The sequence below is a fragment of the Ranitomeya variabilis genome, chromosome 5 (assembly GCF_051348905.1).
Source record: "Ranitomeya variabilis isolate aRanVar5 chromosome 5, aRanVar5.hap1, whole genome shotgun sequence".
Lineage (NCBI taxonomy): Eukaryota > Metazoa > Chordata > Amphibia > Anura > Dendrobatidae > Ranitomeya > Ranitomeya variabilis.
The window spans coordinates 569,930,660-569,948,168 of NC_135236.1; the positions used below are offsets into that span (position 1 = coordinate 569,930,660).

Below are 17,509 nucleotides of genomic sequence, written 5' to 3' on the forward strand. Positions count from 1 at the left end.
GGGCAAGAGCAAACCGCTGGCACGAGAACAGCAAGGCTTGGCTCGAGCACAAGTCCCACAGGACTGCACAAATGACCGCACATCCCTTGACAAGGAAGGCCACCAAAAGGACCTGGCCACCAGATCTCTGGTGCCAAAAATTCCCGGGTGACCTGCCAACACCGAGGAATGAACCTCGGAAATGACTCTGCTAGTCCACTTATCCGGGACAAACAGTCTGTCAGGTGGACAAGACTCAGGCCTATCAGCCTGAAATCTCTGCAACACACGTCGCAGATCCGGAGAAATAGCTGACAAGATAACTCCATCTTTAAGAATACCAACAGGATCAGCGACTTCAGGAGCATCAGGCACAAAGCTCCTAGAAAGAGCATCGGCCTTCACATTCTTTGAACCTGGTAAATACGAGACAACAAAATCAAAGCGGGAGAAAAACAATGACCAGCAGGCCTGTCTCGGATTAAGGCGTTTAGCAGACTCGAGATACATCAGATTTTTGTGATCAGTCAAGACCACCACACGATGCTTAGCACCCTCGAGCCAATGACGCCACTCCTCAAATGCCCATTTCATGGCCAACAACTCCCGATTGCCCACATCATAATTTCGCTCGGCAGGCGAAAACGTCATAGAGAAAAAGGCACAAGGTTTCATAACAGAACAACCAGGGCCTCTCTGCGACAAAACGGCCCCTGCTCCAATCTCTGAAGCATCCACCTCAACCTGAAAGGGAAGTGAGACATCGGGCTGGCACAAAACAGGCGCCGAAGTAAACCGGCGTTTCAACTCCTGGAAAGCCTCCACGGCAGCAGGAGCCCAGTTAGCTACATCGGAGCCCTTCTTGGTCATATCCGTCAAAGGTTTCACAATGCTAGAAAAATTAGCGATAAAACGACGGTAGAAGTTAGCGAAACCCAAGAACTTCTGAAGACTCTTAACTGACGAGGGCTGAGTCCAATCAAGAATAGCTCGGACCTTAACTGGGTCCATCTCCACAGCAGAAGGGGAAAAAATGAACCCCAAAAAGGGAACCTTCTGTACACCAAAGAGACATTTTGAGCCCTTGACAAATAACGAATTTTCACGCAAAATTTTAAAGACCAACCTGACCTGCTCCACATGCGAATCCCAATCCTCAGAAAAAACCAAAATATCATCCAGATAAACAATCAAAAATTTATCCAGATACTTCCGGAAAATGTCATGCTTAAAGGACTGAAAAACTGAAGGCGCATTGGAGAGCCCAAAAGGCATCACCAAGTACTCAAAATGACCTTCGGGCGTATTGAATGCGGTTTTCCATTCATCACCTTGCTTAATGCGCACAAGGTTGTACGCACCACGAAGGTCTATCTTGGTGAACCACTTGGCACCTTTAATCCGGGCAAACAAGTCAGACAACAGCGGCAAAGGATACTGAAATTTGATAGTGATCTTATTTAAAAGCCGATAATCAATACAAGGCCTCAAAGATCCGTCCTTTTTTGCCACAAAAAAGAATCCCGCACCAAGAGGGGAAGAAGACGGACGAATATGTCCTTTCTCAAGAGACTCCTTGATATATGAACGCATAGCGGTATGTTCAGGTACCGACAGATTAAACAGTCTTCCCTTAGGAAATTTACTGCCTGGGATCAAATCTATAGCACAGTCACAGTCCCTATGAGGAGGCAGTGCACTGGACTCAGACTCACTGAAGACATCCTGATAATCAGACAAATACTCAGGAACTTCCGAAGGCGTAGAAGAAGCAATAGACACAGGCAGGGACTCCCCATGAATCCCACGACAGCCCCAACTTGAGACTGACATAGCCTTCCAGTCCAGGACTGGATTATGGGTCTGTAACCATGGCAGCCCTAAAACAACCAAATCATGCATTTTATGTAAAACCAGGAAACGTATCACCTCGCGGTGTTCAGGAGTCATGCACATGGTAACCTGTGTCCAATACTGCGGTTTATTTGCTGCCAATGGCGTAGCATCAATACCCCTAAGAGGAATAGGATTTACTAATGGTTCAAGAGTAAAACCACAGCGCTTAGCAAATGACAGATCCATAAGACTCAGGGCAGCACCTGAATCTACAAACGCCATGACAGGATAAGACGACAGTGAGCAAATCAAAGTTACAGACAGAATAAATTTAGGTTGCAAATTACCAACGGTGACAGGACTAACAACCTTAGCTATACGTTTAGAGCATGCTGAGATAACATGTGTAGAATCACCACAGTAGTAGCACAAGCCATTCCGGCGTCTATGAATTTTCCGCTCATTTCTAGTCAGGATTCTATCACATTGCATTAAATCAGGTGTCTGTTCAGACAACACCATGAGGGAATTTGCGGTTTTTCTATCACATTGCACCGAATTAGGTGTCTGTTCAGACAACACCATGAGGGAATTTGCGGTTTTGCGTTCACGCAACCGCCGGTCAATTTGAATAGCCAGTGCCATAGTATCATTCAGACCTGTGGGAATGGGAAAACCCACCATAACATTCTTAATGGCTTCAGAAAGGCCATTTCTAAAATTAGCGGCCAGTGCACACTCGTTCCAATGTGTCAGCACGGACCATTTCCGAAATTTTTGGCAATACACTTCAGCCTCGTCCTGCCCCTGAGACATAGCCAGCAAGGCCTTTTCTGCCTGAATCTCAAGATTGGGTTCCTCATAAAGTAAACCGAGCGCCAGAAAAAACGCATCAATATCAGCCAATGCCGGATCTCCTGGCGCCAGCGAAAAAGCCCAATCCTGAGGGTCGCCCCGTAAGAACGAAATAATAATTTTTACTTGCTGAGCAGAGTCTCCAGATGAACAGGGTCTCAGGGACAAAAACAATTTACAATTATTCATGAAATTCCTAAACTTAAACCTGTCTCCGGAAAACAGTTCAGGAATCGGTATTTTAGGTTCTGACCTAGGATTTCTGATAACATAGTCTTGTATGCCCTGCACACGAGTAGCCAGCTGGTCCACACTTGTAATCAAGGTCTGGACATTCATGTCTGCAGCAAGCATAGCCACTCTGAGGTAAAGGGGAAAAAGAAAAAAAAAACTCAGAATCTTCTTTCTTATAATCCCTCTTCTGCAATGCATTAAACATTTAATACTGGCCTGGCAAACTGTTATGACCCCAATGGCGAGGGTCTCAGAGGAACGTGGAAGTCTGCAGAATACAAAAATCCAGCTCATAGGGCAGTGGTAACTGGGTTGACCATATATCTACTCCTAACGCCAACACTAGCAGTAGCCGGGGATCATTCCTACGTTGATTCTAGATGACACGCGCCAGCCGGAGAATCTAGCTACCCCTAGTAGAGGAAAAACAAAGACCTTTCTTGCCTCCAGAGAAGGGGACCCCAAAGCTGGATAGAAGCCCCCCACAAATAATAACGGTGAGGTAAGAGGAAATGACAAACACAGAAATGAACCAGGTTTAGCACAGAGAGGCCCGCTTACTGATAGCAGAATAAAGAAAGGTAACTTATATGGTCAACAAAAACCCTATCAAAATCCACACTGGAAATTCAAGAACCCCCGAACCGTCTAACGGTCCGGGGGGAGAACACCAGCCCCCTAGAGCTTCCAGCAAAGGTCAGGATACAGATTAGGAACAAGCTGGACAAAAATACAAAACCAAAACAAATAGCAAAAAGCAAAAGGCAGACTTAGCTGATATAACTGGAACCAGGATCAGTAGACAAGAGCACAGCAGACTAGCTCTGATAACTACGATGCCAGGCATAGAACTGAAGGTCCAGGGAGCTTATATAGCAACACCCCCAACTAACGACCCAGGTGCGGATAAAAGGAATGACAGAAAAACCAGAGTCAAAAAACTAGTAACCACTAGAGGGAGAAAAAAGCAAATTCACAACAGTCTACCTTGAACTGTCCTCCCATCTCTCTTCTTGCTCCCTCTTTGACCGCTTACAATCTGGCTTCCGGTCACACCATTCCACTGAAACTGCGCTAACTAAGGTCACTGACGACCTCTTAACCGCCAAGAGCAAGCGACACTACTCTGTTCTCCTCCTCCTCGACCTGTCGGCTGCCTTTGACACAGTGGACCATTCCCTATTATTACAGACCCTCTCATCCCTTGGCATCACAGACTTGGCCCTATCCTGGATCTCATCATACCTAACAGACCGGACATTCAGCGTCTCCCACTCACACACCACCTCCTCACCTCGCCCCCTCTCTGTCGGAGTCCCACAAGGTTCAGTCCTTGGGCCCCTGCTCTTCTCCATTTACACCTTTGGCCTGGGACAGCTCATAGAATCTCATGGCTTTCAGTATCACCTCTATGCTGATGACACACAGATCTACATCTCTGGACCAGATATCACCTCCCTACTAACCAGAATCCCTCAATGTCTGTCCACTATTTCATCCTTCTTCTCCGCTAAATTTCTGAAACTTAACATGGACAAAACAGAATTCATCATCTTTCCCCCATCTCACGTGACCCCCCCAACGAACCTATCCATTACAGTAAATGGCTGCCCACTCTCCCCAGTCCCACAAGCTCGCTGCCTCGGGGTTATCCTTGACGCTGATCTCTCCTTCAAACCACATATCCAAGCCCTTTCCACTTACTGCCGACTTCAACTCAAAAATATTGCACGAATCCGTTCATTCCTCAACCAAGAATCTGCAAAAACCCTAGTCCATGCCCTCATCATCTCTCGCCTTGACTACTGCAACCTCCTGCTCTGTGGCCTCCCCTCAAACACTCTCGCACCCCTCCAATCTATTCTAAACTCTGCTGCCCGACTAATCCACCTGTCCCCCCGCTATTCTCCGGCCTCTCCCCTCTGTCAATCCCTTCACTGGCTCCCCATTGCCCAGAGACTCCAGTACAAAACCCTAACCATGACGTACAAAGCCATCCACAACCTGTCTCCTCCTTACATCTGTGACCACATCTCCCGGTACTTTCCTACACGCAACCTCCGATCCTCACAAGATCTCCTTCTCTACTCCCCTCTTATCTCCTCTTCCCACAATCGTATACAAGATTTCTCTCGCGTATCACCCCTACTCTGGAACCCTCTACCACAACACATCAGACTCTCGCCCACCATCGAAACCTTCAAAAAGAATCTGAAGACCCACCTCTTCCGACAAGCCTACAACCTGCAGTAACCACCGATCGACCAAACCGCTGCATGACCAGCTCTACCCTCACCTACTGTATCCTCACCCATCCCTTGTAGATTGTGAGCCTTCGCGGGCAGGGTCCTCTCTCCTACTGTACCTATTATGACTTGTATTGTTCAAGATTATTGTACTTGTTTTTATTATGTATACCCCTCCTCACTTGTAAAGCGCCATGGAATAAATGGCGCTATAACAATAAATAATAATAATAATAATAATAATGGTTAGCGGCAGTTAGCTAAGGGTGTTGAGTAACTGTCTTTAATGAAGTTTGCTTCCTTTTTTTATTGTAGTTCCTGAATTTTAGTGTAAAATTACTGTAGTAATTATTTTACTACAGCTTTTTCTGCTGAATATAGTTGATAGCAGTTAATTTTGGACATTCATGAATTGTCTTTACTGAAAAAAATGTTTTTGTGTATTTTCAGAGTTTTATAGGAAAATTACTGTAGTAAATATTTTACTACAGCTTTTTGCTGCTGACAGAATTAAAGATAGTAGCAGTTAGTTGTGGCGGTCATGGCAAAAAATATATTAGTGTATTTATGCAAAAATTTTAATTAAAGTGCAATTATTCTGTATAATTAAAGCCATCAGCTAGCAGTGATATAGTACAAGCGTATTAATGAAATAGATATGTAAAGTGCTGGATCATTAATAAATAATTAATGATTGAGCAAATATTCAAAAAAACAAATTACCCACCAGGCAAAGACAAAGCAGCACAGAGTAAGGCGTAGATCAGCTAAAACTCCAACGCACAATTTGTGGTCAACATCTTCAAGGAGTTGAAAGACTAAATGGCTCGGACATGGTATAAATAGAAGGGAGTAGGAACTGGTAATGGCATTAAACCAAAAGAAGCACTGGTGTATAAATGAATTGATCAAAGGCTGCCCATGTCTGATTAAGAACAGTGCATGTAGAAAAGCCACGGAGACACCATCACATGTTTCTCAACGCAAGCAATGAATAGCCAGGTCTTTCACCGGGAAGGAACAACCACGGGAAGGGCAGCATCCAATAAAGGAAAACCACCTATGCCAAAACATGGTATCCATCCACAGACAGCTGTTTCGGGTATTTGCCCCTCATCAGTGTGGAGTAGGAAACTGGCTATTAGGAGCAGTGCCTAGTAAAAAGGCACTTTTTTTGATTAAGAACAGTGACACCAGCTCTTATTGAGTGCATTCTTTTGCGTGCCTGGCCCCATTAAGAATGCAGCATCCGGAAGTGACAAAGTGGTCCTGTGCAGCCATCCTTTCCCAAATCACAAAGCATCACAAGGGCAACTTTTCCATCAGAAGAATTGGTTTTAAAATAAATGGTAAATAGTAGAATGGTGCTGAGATAGGGGCATATCATGCAAAGTAGAGAAAAGGAAGGAGAAAAGAGAGACCAGACATGCACATCTATGGCACATAAAATCCAGAAACATAAACAAGTAAGAAAAGTAATGTTTATATATTTCTCTTTCTATATGTTTCTACTTTTCTACTCTTCTACTCTTCTGTTCTGGTTTTGTATTGTTTTTCATTTTTGTTTTTTTCTTCATTAGTAATACAATGCATAAAGTATGCAGCAAACACAAACCTTAATAAAATTTGGTTACAGAATACACAAAAAAAACACTGAAGACACACACATCACCTCCATTAAAAATAAAGTAAATAAAATGACTCAATCATTCTAAAGATTATATTCACCTGGGGTGGTATAAGTGTTCTTTGCCTCTGACACGTGTAGTGATGGAGAGGATCCTCAGTCCTCTATTTTTCTTCCTCCTTCTCTAGTGAGAATGAACTCCAGAGACATCCCAGATAGAGTTGAGCGACTTTTACTTTTTTAGGATCGAGTCGGGTTTCGCGAAACCCGACTTTGTCAAAAGTCGGGTAGGGTGAAATCGGCCGATTATTGCGAAAAGTCGGGGGCCGACTGAAACACGAAACTCAATGCAAGTCAATGGGGAATCAAAGTCGGCACTGAGTGGAGGACAGGAAAACACATACAGTGCCCATTTTAATGCCAAAAACATCAATTCTTATTACTGAAGCTTGTCAATCTTAATTAGGTATAATAGTTAGGCATTGAAAACTGGGGGTCATTTGGCTAAAGTTGTGAGGGGGTAGGACTGGCTCAAGATTTTCATGGGCCCAGGAAACGCGGAATACGTCACGGCGGTGAAGCAGGGAGAGGTAAGTATTTCAACTTTGCAAGTGCTGTGATCCTGAGCAAGCAGTGGGGGCACACTCGTTGGCACTGGCACAGGGCCCCTCATAGTATGGCGGTGTGTTTGACGGCGGGTGGCGCCTCCCACCGGCAGTGACACTTTTGTGTACTCTGAGGGGCCCTGTGCCAGTGACGTCCCCAATGAGTATGCCCCCCCACCTGATGAAGGAACCTGCACTTTCATCTGCAGCTTCCTCTTTGTCCCCGTGTAAGGTGGTATAGTATGCTGGAAGGGGATCCTGACTTTCAGCAGGGTCAGATTCTGTATAGAGTGCAAGGGGAATGTAGTGGTCTGGGTCAATGTACCAGCAGACTCATCTAGCAGTGGCTGGGCAATGGGCAGGATGAGGAGGAAACACAGATATAGGCCCAAATAATAAAGTGGGCTAAATGCAGTTCAAAATTGGTAACAGGACTAACCAGGCGGCATTGCTTTGTTCAGCGGAGGAAAACTGTAATGAGAGGCTGACACAGTGAGTAGGCCCAAATAAGTAAGTAGGCTAAATGCAGTTCAAAATTGGTAACAGGAACAACCAGGCGGCATTGCTTTGTTCAGCAGAGGACAATTGTAAGGAGTGGCTGACACAGTGAGTAGGCCCAAATAAGTAAGTGGGTTGACACAGTGAGTAGGCCCAAATAAGTAAGTGGGCTAAATGCAGTTCAAAATTGGAAACAGGAATAACCAGGCGGCATTGATTTGTTCAGCGGAGGACAATTGTAAGGAGTGGCTGACACAGTGAGTAGGCCCAAATAAGTAAGTGGGTTGACACAGTGAGTAGGCCCAAATAAGTAAGTGGGCTAAATGCAGTTCAAAATTGGTAACAGGAATAACCAGGCGGCATTGCTTGGTTCAGCGGAGGACAATTGTAAGGAGTGGCTGACACAGTGAGTAGGCCCTAATAATAAAGTAGGCTACATGTCTGCCAAAAAATTATTCAGAAATGACCAGGTGGCATAGATAGGTACAGGGGTGGGCTCCTCTGCTGAGTAGCAGAGAGTGGTAGTAGGCGCAACGTATTATCTGGTCTAAATGGAGGCAAGGGCCCTGTATATTTTAACTATCATCTATCATTTCAACAAATTTGTATTGGCAGTGCCATTGAAGGATTTAACAGCACAGCCTACACAGTGGTGGAGCAGGGAGAGGTAAGTATTGCAAGTGGTGGAGCACTGTTCGAGCTGGGGGGGAACACTCTCTCGTGGGCTGCAGTACTGGCACCGGGCCCCTCGTATTACGACGGTGTGTCTGAAGTTGGTTGCGCACCACCACCATCAGAGACACTTCATTGTACTATGAGGGACTCTGTGCCAGTGCCATCTCCCAAGAGTAGGCACACCCACCTGTCCAGGCAAACGGCACTCGCACGGGTGCTTGCGCCACGTGGTGACCACGGCCCTGTGGGGGGAGTCAGCCCATTTAGGGAGGTATATCAATGGCCTATGATGGACATTCAGCAGCTGCAAATGGAGGAATTGGAGAAGTCAGTAAGAGGAGGCCAAAAGCAAGACATTTTTCAGGCAAGCTACGTGTCAGCAGGGGAAGGTGGGGCCAAATAATTTGAAATCCATGATTGGCTCATTTCAATGAAGGTTAGATCATCAACATTTCGGGTAGCCAGACGTGTCCTTTTTTCGGTCAGTATTGAACCAGCAGCACTGAATACTCTTTCTGATAGCACACTAGCAGCTGGGCATGCGAGCTCCTGTAATGCATATTCTGCCAATTCAGGCCAGGTGTCTATTTTAGATGCCCAGTAATCAAAGGGGAATGACCTGTGAGGGAGAACATCAATAAGGGAGGAAAAGTAGTTCGCAACCATACTGGACAAACGCTGTCTCCTGTCACTTTGAATCGATGCAGCAGTACCTGTCATGTCAGTGGTCATTGCAAAATCACTCCACAACCTGGTCATAAAACTCCTCTGTCCAACGCCACTTTGGATTTGTGCACCTCTAATACCTCTGCCATGTTGCCCACTATGGCTCGTGTGAGAACCATCACCGCCGCTCTGTGCTGGGAATGCCTGAACCAAACGGTCTACAAGAGTTGCTTGTTTGGTAGCCAATATTTGCTCGAGGTTCTCATGTGGCATGATATTTTGTAATTTTCCTTTATATCGTGGATCCAGGAGGCAGGCCAACCAGTAATCGTCATCGGTCATCATTTTGATAATGCGGGGGTCCCTTTTTAGGATGCGCAAGGCATACTCAGCCATGTGGGCCAATGTTCCAGGTGTCAATTCATTGCTTGTGCTGTGTTGAGGAGCACTTTCTTGCAAATCAACATCACTTGTGTCCTGCAAAAACCCTGTACCTGACCTTGCACGCCACCAGTTTCTATTGCCACCTGAGAAGCATCCTCCTCCCATAAATGTTCATCCCCATCATCCTGCTCCTCTTCATCCAAAACCTTGTCCAGGAGAGTTCCCTGAGCTGACAATGGCTGACTGTCATCAAGGCTTCCCTCCTCTTCTGCTGCAGACGCCTGCTCCTTAATGTGCATCAAACTTTGCATCAGCAGACGCATTAGTGGGATGCTCATGCTTATGATGGCGTCATATGCACTTGCCAGCCATGTGCATTCCTCAAAACACTGAAGGACTTGACAGAGGTCTTGTAGCTTCGACCACTGCACACCAGTCAACTCCATGTCTGTCATCCAAGTGCTTGCCCGTGTATGTGTATCCTCCCACAAATAATTTACAGCATGAATCTGTCCGCGCAGCCTCTGAAGCATGTGCAGTGTGGAGTTCCACCTTGTTGCAGCTTCGATTATCAGGCGGTGCTGGGGAAGATTCAGAGATCGCTGATGGTTCAGCATGCGGCTGGAGTGTACTGGCGACCTGTAGATGTGCAAGCAAAGTCTTCGCACCTTCAGGAGCAGGGCTGGTAACCCCGGATAATTTTTCAGGAAGCACTGCACCACCAGGTTCAAGGTGTGAGCCAGGCAAGGTATGTGTTTCAGTTCTGAAAGGGCTATGGCAGCCATAAAATTCCTTTTGTTATCACTGACTACCTTGCCTGCCTCAAGATGTACACTGCCCAGCCATGACTGAGTTTCTTGCTGCAAGTACTCGGCCAGTACTTCTGTGGTGTGTCTGTTGTCGCCCAAACACTTCATTTGTAACACAGCCTGCTGACGCTTACCATTAGCTGTTCGATAATTTGAAACCTCGTGTGCAACACTGGCAGCTGCGGATGGAGTGGTCGTGTGACTGCGCTCTGTGGATGAGCTTTTGCTTCTGGAGGAGGAGGAGGAGGAGGGGTGGCGGACGCCTACAGCCAACTGTTTCCTAGACCATGGGCTAGGCAGAACTGTCCCACTATGGCTGTCCCCTTTGGACCCTGCATCCACCACATTAACCCAGTGTGCCATGATGGACACATAACGTCCCTGGCCATGCCTACTGGTCCATGTATCTGTTGTGAGGTGCGCCTTTCCACTGACTGATTGCCTGAGTGCATGGACAATGCGGTCTTTGACATGCTGGTGGAGGGCTGGGATGGCTTTTCTCGCAAAGAAATGCTGACTGGGTAGGTCATAGCGTGATATTGCATAGGCCATCAGGTCTTTGAAAGCGTCACTTTCAACCAACCAGTAGGGCATCATCTCTAACGAGATTAGTCTAGCAATGTGGGCATTCAAACCCTGTGTACGTGGATGAGAGGATGAGTACTTTCTTTTCCTAACGAGAGTCTCTTATAGGGTGAGCTGGACTGGAGAGCTGCATATGGTGGAACTAGCGGTGGTGGTGGTGGTGGACATGGCGGATTGAGAAAGGGTTGGTGATGGTATTCTTGATATTGGCCTACATACTGTGTTTCCTACCAATAACCTTGTGATTCCCTGACTGCTTTGGCCTTGCGACGATCCCTCCACATTTGCTGCTGGTGGTGTCCTAACCGGTGGGCTTACAGTGAGGGAAGCAATGTAGCGTTGCTGACTACCTTCATTCTGACCAGGTGCACCAACGGTACGTGACGTTTGGTAGTTAGTCTAGGCTTGCAAGTGCATGCTGGTCAAATGTCTACGCATGCATGTTGTATTTAAATTTTGAAGATTCTTCCTTCTGCTAAAGGTCTTTGAGCATTTCTTACAGATAACTTTGCACTGATCATTCGGATCTTGGTTAAAAAATTGCCACACTACACTCTTCCTACTATCGAATACCTTTTCAGGCATTGCACGCTGTGCTACTTTCACCAGATGGCCACGCTGTCCTAAAACTGTTTTTGGTTTTGACACACGTTTTTGGCCTGATACGGGCCTGCCAGATGACAGCTGTTGCAATGTAGATGGCTGCTGCGGATCATCCTCCTCCACTTCTGAGCTACTGTCAGCGGCACCCTCTTTCCCCAATGGCTGCCAATCTGGGTCAACAACTGGGTCATCTATCACCTCCTCTTCAATGTCATGTGCACCTTCCTCTGTGTCACAGTGTAAAGTGCTATAGCGTTCGGGACGGGGCACCATAGTCTCATCAGGGTCAGATTCTGGCTCAGTACACTGCGAGGGCAATGTTGAGATCTGAGTCAATGGAACAGCATAATAATCTAGCTGTGGCTGTGCATCAGTGCACTCCATGTCCGATTCATCTTGTAATGGGCAGTTATCAATTTCCCTTTCTAACCCAGGCACGGTATGTGTAAAGAGCTCCATGGAGTAACCTGTAGTGTCCCCTGACGCATCCTTCACTTTTGGTTTGGGTGAAGGACATAAGGAAACGTCTTGTTCCTGACCGGGAGCGTCCACTGACGACTCACTGTGTTTATATTTGGAACTTTCTGAAGAGGAGCGAAAGAGCTAGAGGCTGAGTCAGCAATGAAAGCCAAAACTTTTTCCTGCTGCTCCGGCTTTAAAAGCTGTTTTCCTACTCCCAGATAAGGGAGCCTTCGAGGCCTTGTGTAGCCAGACGATGACGCAGGCTCAACACCTCCAGCCTTAGGTGCTATTTTGCTTTTCCCACTACCACCAGATGCTCCACCACCATCAGTACCAGCTGGCAATGACCGCCCACAGCCTCTTCCACCAGACTTCCTCATTTTTGGGAAAATGTAACCAAAATAACAACCATTATATGGCACTGTAAAACAACATAGAAGGTGTATATAAACTTGTTGTAATCTCCCTTTTTATTTTGGGGAGACTGAACCACAACTCAGGCCCAGTGTATTTTACAACGCAATGTGAGTGGCAGCAAGTGGCTGGCTGATAAACGAGAAACTAAGAGGACTGAGTTATATCCACTTTGTGCAAATTTGAATCTCACTTTTTTTTTGGGGGGGAGACTGAACGCAAACTCAGACCCAGTGTATAAACCAACACAATGTGAGTGGCAGCAAGTGGCTGGCTGATACACCACAAACTAAGAGGACTGAGGTATATCCACTTTGTGATAATTTCAACCACACTTTTTATTTTGAGGAGACTGAACCACAACTCAGGCCCAGTGTATAAAACAACGCAATGTGAGTGGCAGCAAGTGGCTGGAAGGTACCGTATATACTCGAGTATAAGCCGAGATTTTCAGCCCAAATTTTTGGGCTGAAAGTGCCCCTCTCGGCTTATACTCGAGTCATGATCGGTGGTGGGGTCGGCGGGTGAGCACTGTCATATAGTTACCTAGTCCCGGCGTTCCTGGCGCTCCCCCTGCCCGTCCCACGGTCTCCGGGTGCCGCAGCCTCTTCCCCTGAGCGGTCACGTGGGACCGCTCATTAGAGAAATGAATAGGCTGCTCCACCTCCCATAGGGGCGGAGCCGCCTATTCATTTCTCTAATGAAGCGGTGCCGGTGACCGCTGATAGAGAAAGAGGCTGCGGCACCGAAGACCAGCTGTCCGGGGTAAGGAGCGGGACGCCGGGAGCAGGTAAGTATGTCATATTCACCTGTCCTCGTTCCACACGCCGGGCGCTGTCGCCATCTTCCCGGCGTCTCTCCGCTCTGACTGTTCAGGCAGAGGGCGCGATGACGCATATAGTGTGCGCGCCGCCCTCTGCCTGATCAGTCAGTGCAGAGAGACGCCGGGAAGATGGCGCCGAGGAGCTGCAAGCAAGAGAGGTGAGTATGTGTTTTTTTTTTTTTTATTGCAGCAGCAACAGCTATGGGGCAATAATGGACGGTGCAGAGCACTATATGGCACAGCTATGGGGCAATAATGGACGGTGCAGAGCACTATATGGCACAGCTATGGGGCAACGGTGCAGAGCACTATATGGCACAGCTATGGGGCAACGGTGCAGAGCACTATATGGCACAGCTATGGGGCAATGGTGCAGAGCACTATATGGCACAGCTATGGGGCAACGGTGCAGAGCACTATATGGCACAGCTATCTATGGGGCAACGGTGCAGAGCACTATATGGCACAGCTATGGGGCAACGGTGCAGAGCACTATATGGCACAGCTATGGGGCAACGGTGCAGAGCACTATATGGCAGAGCTATGGGGAAACGGTGCAGAGCACTATATGGCACAGCTATGGGGCAATGGTGCAGAGCACTATATGGCACAGCTATGGGGCAACGGTGCAGAGCACTATATGGCACAGCTATGGGGCAACGGTGCAGAGCACTATATGGCACAGCTATGGGGCAACGGTGCAGAGCACTATATGGCACAGCTATGGGGCAACGGTGCAGAGCACTATATGGCAGAGCTATGGGGAAACGGTGCAGAGCACTATATGGCAGAGCTATGGGGCAATAATGGACGGTGCAGAGCACTATATGGCACAGCTATGGGGCAATAATGGATGGTGCAGAGCACTATATGGCACAGCTATGGGGCAACGGTGCAGAGCACTATATGGCACAGCTATGGGGCAACGGTGCAGAGCACTATATGGCACAGCTATGGGGCAACGGTGCAGAGCACTATATGGCACAGCTATGGGGCAACGGTGCAGAGCACTATATGGCACAGCTATGGGGCAACGGTGCAGAGCACTATATGGCAGAGCTATGGGGAAACGGTGCAGAGCACTATATGGCACAGCTATGGGGCAATGGTGCAGAGCACTATATGGCACAGCTATGGGGTAACGGTGCAGAGCACTATATGGCAGAGCTATGGGGCAACGGTGCAGAGCACTATATGGCAGAGCTATGGGGCAACGGTGCAGAGCACTATATGGCAGAGCTATGGGGAAACGGTGCAGAGCACTATATGGCAGAGCTATGGGGAAACGGTGCAGAGCACTATATGGCAGAGCTATGGGGAAACGGTGCAGAGCACTATATGGCACAGCTATGGGGCAATGGTGCAGAGCACTATATGGCACAGCTATGGGGCAACGGTGCAGAGCACTATATATATGGCACAGCTATGGGGCAACGGTGCAGAGCATTATATATATGGCACAGCTATGGGGCAACGGTGCAGAGCATTGTATATATGGCACAGCTATGGGGCAACGGTGCAGAGCACTATATATATGGCACAGCTATGGGGCAACGGTGCAGAGCATTATATATATGGCACAGCTATCTATGGGGCAATGGTGCAGAGCATTGTATATATGGCACAGCTTTATGTGGAGCATCTATGGGGCAATAATGAACGGTGCAGAGCATTATATATGGCACAGCTTTATGTGGAGCATCTATGGGGCCATAATGAACGGTATGGAGTATCTATTTTTAATTTTGAAATTCACCGGTACCTGCTGCATTTTCCACCCTAGGCTTATACTCGAGTCAATAAGTTTTCCCAGTTTTTTGTGGCAAAATTAGGGGGGTCGGCTTATACTCGGGTCGTCTTATACTCGAGTATATACGGTATATGAAAAAATACAAGGACTGTAGTACAATTTCAATCTCCCTACAATGATCTCAGGACAAGTATGGCAGCAATAAAAATGACTGCTGCATACAAATGTGTGGACAAATAAACAAGATAACTGTGCAGAAAGGAGCAGCAGGATTTTTGCTTTTAAAAAAACAGTTGGTTTGCACAGCAGCGGTGCAAACAGCAATACAGCTATCATGGAGCCTTATAAGGCAGCCTAATAAGCTACAGAGCTGATGCACAAAGATATAGCCTCCACTCTCCCTGCAAAAAAAGGTGGTGTTGGACAGTGGAAATCGCTACAGCACAAGCGGTTTGGGGGTTAATCTTCCCTCCCTAATTATGTCCCTTCTTCTGACGAAGCTGCAGCAACCTCTTCATATGCTAAGATCGGTAGAAGTAAGATGGCGGTCGGCGTGCACGCCCCTTTATAGCCCCGGTGACGCCGCAGAAAGCAAGCCAATCGCTGCCATGCCCTGCTCTAAGATGGTGGGGACCGAGACCTATGTCATCACGCTGCCCACACTCCTCCTTCATTGGCTGAGAAATGGCGCTGAACGCGTCATATGAATCGTGACTTTGGCACGAAGATCGCCAACCGCATGGCCGATCCCACACTAGGATCGGGTCGGGTTTCATGAAACCCGACTTTGCCGAAAGTCGGCGATTTTTTAATTTGTCCGATCCGTTTCGCTCAACCCTAATCCCAGATTGTTGATGAGGCAATGCTCATTTTTAGTTTTCCCCTGGATAACAACCAGAGAAGATTATATCCTCAAGCTCCTTATTTTGTGGTTAGATCATAAATCCAATTTGAAACTGCAGGCCTCAGAGAAAATGACTATTTAAAAATGTCCTTCAAAGATTTTATAAATATTATGGTGGCTTAAACTAGTTCATATGCCAAACAATATCTTGCCCCAAACCCCATCTCTTCATTCACTAGTTGAACCCCTATAGATGAGGTAAAAATGATTAAGTTTTGCAGCCATGTGCTACACGTGGGGATTGTAAAGAAGGGAGAACTTCATCAATATTTGAATATGGATAGTTTAAATAACATTTAAATATTCCTCATAGCTATGAGACCATTTCCAAGTTTTGCATTATAATAATAATGCCCAGTGTCCACTCCAAGATTATCTCAACTTTGACTGTCTTTTCAGAATTTCACTAGTCATCAATCACATCAGAAACAATTTAGCTGAAGTCCCAAAGTTACATCTGCGCAGTTGTGTCCCTAATCCACTTCAAGCTTAAATTCTGACAATAACTAGTAAGAAAGCATGGTATGGAATCAAAATGTTTAGACTATGCAAGAATACCTCAGGCTACACCACAGATGTAGAGTTCAAGAAGGGTGGGACACCTGGATTAAATGCCCTGAATGTCCCTCTGTCCTTGATGTACAGTAAGTGGAAACATGTTGTTAAAATTGGAGCACCCACTGCTTGATCAGGGTTATCATCTCTACTTGCGTAACTTTTATAGCAGCATCCAACTCTTCAAGACAGTCTCTGACAGAACTACAGCATGTGTTAATGTGCTCAATGAAGCATAGATGCCTTCCAAGGATACTAATTAGTCAACTGCTCAAAAGAAGTGGAGCTCATTGTAATTTGAGGAGCTCAACAAGTATAAAAAGTGATTAACACTAGAAGTCCCAGAAATTTCGAGCTCCCCCCTGAAGTCCGGAAAGAGGGTCAAATGACCCTTAGTCCAAACTGACAACTCTGATGGCTCCAATTAGCATCCTTTCATTTGTAAATGTGGCCATTGCCTGAGGAATCTGCAGGGGGCAATTGTGTTGATCCACCTCAACAAAGGTCTTGTAAAAGAGTGTAAACAAAAGAATGTAAGCTGCCCCTGAGTGTGTCTGCCCACCTCCCAGCTGCATTGTTAGCAAATTTGCATGCAGCCTTTTGTGCTGTGGGGGATAAATAGGTGACTGCTTCACCTATTTTGTTCACAAGAAACAAAATGCAGAGAAGGCACACCATTCAACAGGCATTGGAACTGATCCTGAGCAACACCAACCCTTCTGACTCAGATGGAGAAGACATAGTCCTTCAACCCGATTTGGACTCTGAGCTGTCTTCAGGTTAGATTTTTCAAATTACTTATATTTATTTCCTGACTATCTTTTTTAGGCTAGGTTCACATTTGAGAGAATTTCAGTTCCCTGCGAATCCAGCAGGGAACTTAGAAATTTTCTCAGCCACCGCATGTTCCCCGCATGTGGAAGAGCGGGGAACTCGGTCCCTAGCAACCCGCTGTGTTTACTGGTTACCAGCTACACAGCGTGCTGCGGGGAGTGTGAT

General features: G+C 46.7%; 1 long non-coding RNA gene across 1 annotated transcript in view; it reads right to left on the minus strand.

The window, feature by feature from the left end:
* Positions 1–17,056, minus strand: part of LOC143773849 (uncharacterized) — a 931,701-nt gene extending 914,645 nt beyond the window's left edge. The window contains exon 1 of the long non-coding RNA XR_013215398.1: positions 16,901–17,056. This is a non-coding gene — a long non-coding RNA (uncharacterized LOC143773849). The remainder of the gene's footprint in view (positions 1–16,900) is intronic.
* Between the last annotated feature and the right edge of the window lie 453 nt (positions 17,057–17,509).